The sequence below is a fragment of the Mus caroli genome, unplaced genomic scaffold (genome assembly GCF_978045245.1).
Source record: "Mus caroli unplaced genomic scaffold, Mus_caroli_1 scaffold_4, whole genome shotgun sequence".
Lineage (NCBI taxonomy): Eukaryota > Metazoa > Chordata > Mammalia > Rodentia > Muridae > Mus > Mus caroli.
Window position 1 is genome coordinate 25,205,788 of NW_028227259.1, and position 5,505 is coordinate 25,211,292.

Here is a 5,505-nt window from a genome sequence, read left to right on the forward strand (position 1 = left end):
ATCCACCAAAGAAATGGCCCTGAGGCTGAGTGTGGGCTCTCCACTCTCCACTGAAGTCACCAATCAGGATTGCTTACAGCCCTCTGTGAGCTATACCATGAGATTCTGTCTGAAAAAAAAATTATCAGAGATGGAGAATACAGGCAGAAAGTATAGGAAAATACAACTGACATACATCAGTTGACATAGCAAAGGCCTAGCATCTTGTGTATGGTTTCATGATTGGTCCCACAAACCACACAAACACCTATTTCAGTTAAACAGGGATGGTGTATTGAATGCAGACCCTAAAACTGATCGATCAAAACCTTAACTCAGGTTTTCGGTGTTGAGCCATGGCTCCAACCACTGTCTTTGTTTACTTATAAAGAAAAAAAAAAACTAAAAAACCATTGGGAGCAGATATGAACTGGCCAGTTCTGATCAGGCCATTGTAGGTATAAGAGTTCATAGTGACTCTGAAATTAATGGGTCCTAATAACTTTGTGGCACACTGTAAGATTAACAAATGTCATTCAGAACATAACAGCATGTGATCACCATGACCCTGCTCTGAGTCAAGTTATTTTTCTGTGTCAGTGATTGGCAGGCATATGACAACAACAATCTGAAATAGGGTCTGGACATAAAACAAAATGTTTGTAGCTATAGTGACAGGTGACCTCTGGACACCAACACTTCCATTCAGAAGCAAACGGGACAATGAACAAAGGTCAGGAAATGGTGACATCTTGCAGTAAATTTTGTGACAAGAGGGGTGAGGAACTTATCTTTTATGGTGAGGATCAGGGGTCTCCTTGGTGCGTTTTAGGTCTCTGATGGCCATGTGCAACAGGTTCAAGAGCCCAGTTCTGATGCCCTTGGGATCCTCGTGGTCCATGGCGATGCACTCAGACATGCCTGGAAAATTCCAGAGCACTTGTCAGGGGGCTTGATTTCTATAAGGGAGGGAACATTGCTGACATCTGTTGCAGGCTTTTTTTTTTTATCGCATTGCAAACCTCAAGATTGTGCTATTTGCTAAAATAGACAAGAACAAAAAATCAAAAAAAAACCAAAACTTTCTATTGTGAGGTCAGCCCTGGCACAGACCTTCAACCCAAGAGCTTTTATTTTATTACACTTTCTTGTCTGTGGCTCAGCCCTTGCACATGCCTTTACTGCAAAGCAAAAGAATGTCAATTCCAGGTCAAGTGGCAAAATGATTAACCAGTTGAAAGGGAATGAATATAACTAAACCAAAGGAAGGTTCCTATGTTGAAGGATATTTAAGACAGTGTGGAGAGGGAGAAAGAATGGTTTCCTTCTTAGAGATTAGCAGAGTAGGAAGGTCAGCTGAGTGCTTTCCCCGACTCTCTGAACTGGCATGTTTTCACCCCAGCATCTGTGTTTGTTCTTTATTCTTTAAATTAAATGGATTGCATATATGTATTTTTAAATTTTATGTATTAATCATTCCATTAGATTACATTCCAAATGAAATACCACATTCTGGCTACCCTTCCCCCAACCTTTCAAGCGCCATCTGCCCTGTTCCCTTCCACATTGCCTGTATGAGGGTGCACCCCCAACTTTGCATACTCTTCTGCCCTACTGTTTCAGCATACTACTACACTGGGACATCAAACCTCTACAAGATCAAGAGCCCCCCTCCCTTTGTTGTCAAGCAAGGCCATTCTCTGTTACAATGTATCTGAAGCTATAGTTTCTTCCCAGTACACTTCTTGGTTTGTGGGCTAGACTTGGGGAGTCCTGGGTCGACTTGGCAGCAGATGTGGTTCTTTCAATGGAGTTGCAATCCCCCTTCTGCTCCTCCAAGCTCCCCTACCAGATTCCCTGAACTCAGTCTAATGGCTGGCTCCAAAGGTCAGTTTCTGGCCACACCTCACAAAGAACCATCACAGGAGGTTCCTGTCAGCAAATGCCTCTTGAGCATAGCAAGAGTGTTTGGTTTAGTGTCTGCAGACATTGTGGATTTCCAGGTAGGGGAGTCCCTGGATGGTCATTCCTTCAATCTCTGCTCCATTTGTCCTCCCTATTCTTCCTTTTGACAGGAATATTTCTGGATTAGAAAATTTGAGATCGGTGGGTGGCCCTGTCCTGCAACGCAAGGCCATGCCTAACCTCTGGATATGGTTTCTACAGGTTCTACCTCCCCTTTTTTGGGTATTTCAGCTATATTTTTACCTAAACCATAGAAGAAAATTTTCCTATTCTGGAGAAAGTAAAACTTGCAAAATTAGAAGTATCAGTCCGAAGACCAGTTTATTAAAACAGAAAAGAGAGTCTCCTGGACATATAACAATCAAAACACTAAGTACACAAAACTATAAAAGAATATTAGAAACTGCAAGGGAACATGGTGGAGGAACAAAAAAAGACAGGCCTATCAGAAATCAGTAACACAGTGAGGTTTTGGAACAGGAACACTCTTCCGTTGCTGGTGGGAGTGCAAACCTGCACAGCCATTATTAGAATCAATATGGTAGTTCCTCAGAAAGTTGAGTATCAATCTACCTCCAAGTCCAACTTGGGTCTATACCCTAAGGATGCTTAATTTTACCATAAGGACATGCTCAACTATGTTTATTTTTGCTCTATTTATATTAACCATAAACTGCAAATAGCCTATGTGTCCTTCAACAGAAGAAGGAATAAAGAAACTGTGGTACATTTACACAACGGAGTATTACTCAGCTGTTAAAAAATGACATCATGTGTAGAATTCATTAGACCTGATAGGTTTTTCTGTGACTGTTGCACTGGAACACTGTCTAATCCTTGTACATTAGTAGGTGAGCCTACACAGGATACAGATAACTTTATATGACTCTGCTCCACCTGTAGCATCTAACATGTTGCAGCACAATTGAATTCCTTCCCTAAAGAAAAAGTCCTCTCCCTGCCTGCCAGCCCGCCTGCTGCACCCCCTATCCTCTCCAGGAGGCTCCGCAGCGCTGGCCACATCGCATGCAGCCAGCCAGCGAGAAGGCACGAGAGGCGGCACAGCCTGCAGCCTCCCGCCAGCCGGCGAGCCAGTGCGCGTGCACTGTAGCAGCCTAGGCGGTGACCGGGAAGCAGACTGGCGGGCAAGCGAGCAGGCGGTGTGGGCGTGCGAGGCGAGGCCGAGTCACAAGCGATGTGGGGGATCTAGAACAGCTGCTGCAGCGGGCGCTACTGGCAGAGCAGGCAGAGCGCTATGAAGATAAGGCCTCCACCATGAAGGCGATAGGGTTTCATGCATTTCAGGCTGGCCTCAAACACATTAAATAGATGAGGCTGGCCTTGAACTCCAATGCTGCTGCCTTAACTGTCAAATGCCGGGCTCACTGGTGCTCACCACCGTGCCTAGCTTCCCTCGGGGTGAATGTGGGCTTGCTTTCAGGCAATTGAAAGGCAGGTGACAGAGCTGAATGAACTGCTATCTAATGAAGATAGAAATCTCCTCTCTGTGGCCTACAAGAATGTAGTTGGTGCCAGGCGATCTTCTTGGAGGGTTATTAGTAGCATTGAGCAGAAAACCATGGCAGATGGGAACGAGAAGAAGTTGGAGAAAGTTAAAGCCTACCGGGAGAAGATTGAAAAGGAGCTGGAGACAGTTTGTAATGATGTCTAGGCTCTGCTTGACAAGTTCCTTATCAAGAACTGCAATGATTTTCAGTATGAGAGCAAAGTGTTCTACCTGAAAATGAAGGGCGATTACTACCGCTACCTGGCAGAGGTGGCTTCTGGGGAGAAGAAAAACAGTGTGGTTGAAGCTTCTGAGGCTGCGTATAAGGAAGCCTTAGAAATCAGCAAAGAGCACATGCAGCCAACACACCCCATCCGGCTTGGCCTGGCCCTCAATTTTTCTGTGTTCTACTATGAGATCCAGAATGCACCAGAGCGGGCCTGCCTCTTAGCCAAACAAGCCTTCGATGATGCTATAGCTGAGCTGGACACACTAAACGAGGATTCCTATAAGGACTCCACTCTCATCATGCACCCTCTGGACAAGCGACCAGCAGGATGAAGAAGCAGGAGAAGGCAACTGAAGACCCTTCAGGTCCCTGGCTCTTACTTCACCCACCACCCCCATTATCACTGATTCTTCGTTGCCACAATCACTATATTTAGTGCTAAACCTATCGGTATTGGCAGCACAGCTATTCAGATCTGCCCTAAAAAACTTTCATGGGCATTTGCTGGACTGATGGTTGCTTTGAGTCACAGGACGCTTCTTTTTTGAATTGTGCAGAGAAGTGTGTTCTGAACAAGGCATTTTATTATGTCTGTTGATCTCTAGTAAATCCAGGTGATGGTAATTGAGTGTAGAAAGGAGAATTAGCCAACACAGGCTATGGCTGCTATTTAAAACAAGCTGATAGTGTTGTGTTAAGCAGTACATCTTGTGCATGCAAAAATGAATTTGACCCTCTCACCCCTCCCTTCAGCTAATGGAAACTGACACAGCAACAACTCGTTCCTTCACCATCAGCTTTATAAACTGTTTCTTGTGAGCTTTCAGCAGCCCTTGCTGTGCCTCTTTAAATTATAATGTGCACACACCTTCTTTTCAATGCACTGCATCAGAAGTTTTTGATATGTGTAACTTTTTTTTTGATTGTGATTAAGAATCATGGATTTATTTTTTGTAACTCTTTGGCTATTGTACTTGTGTACCCTGACAGCATCATGTGTGTCAACCTGTGTCAATTATGATGGGTGGTTATGAAATGCCAGACTGCTAAAATAAATGTTTTGGACTTAAAAGAGTAAATAAATGCTGCTTTGGGGATAAAAAAAGAAAAAGAAAAAGAAAAAGAAAAAGAAAAGTAAAAGGAAAAGGAAAAAGAAAAAGAAAAAGAAAAAGAAAAAGAAAAAGAAAAAGAAAAAGAAAAAGAAAAAGAAAAAGAAAAAGAAAAAGAAAAAGAAAAAGAAAAGTAAAAGTCCTGCTATACAAATATAAGTAAAACATCTTTGGGAAGATAAAATCCTTGCCCATGCTACAGAATGAGACTCCACTGAGAAAAATGGATACACAAGGTCAGTTGTCACTATGAATCTCAAGCTACCAGAAAGGAAGTGGCAATATATTGACTCAGGATCTCAGACCTCGGGATTTTAGCATTACTACTTAAAAAGTTTTGAAGGGACAGAAGTGTAGAAATAAGCCACAATTTTGTGAAGATTCCCAACTTCTGAAAACACCGGTGTTTTTACAATGAGCAATGAATGCAGTGTGATTTGCAGCAATAATCTTCAGTCGACAAGCTGCTTTGTTGCTGCCTTTATGGACTTGGGTACCAATTGCTTTTTGTAATATGGTAAAAATATGGCAATCACTTCTGCATTGATTTTATAACATGTATTCAGATTGAGAATATGATTTTAATGCTGAAATCTCATGTACTTTGTTTTTAATTTCAAGCATATCTTATTATACTTGAATATGCCTTGGTTTGTTAACACACCTAGACTTGCTATAACTGTATGCATGTAACAGTATGGATGTTCCTTCTAGGG

The 5,505-nt window shown here is 42.6% G+C and overlaps 1 pseudogene; it reads left to right on the forward strand.

Moving 5' to 3' along the window:
* The first annotated feature begins 3,204 nt into the window (after positions 1–3,204).
* On the forward strand, positions 3,205–4,087 carry LOC147005033 (14-3-3 protein eta-like; annotated as a pseudogene).
* The last annotated feature ends 1,418 nt before the right edge of the window (positions 4,088–5,505 follow it).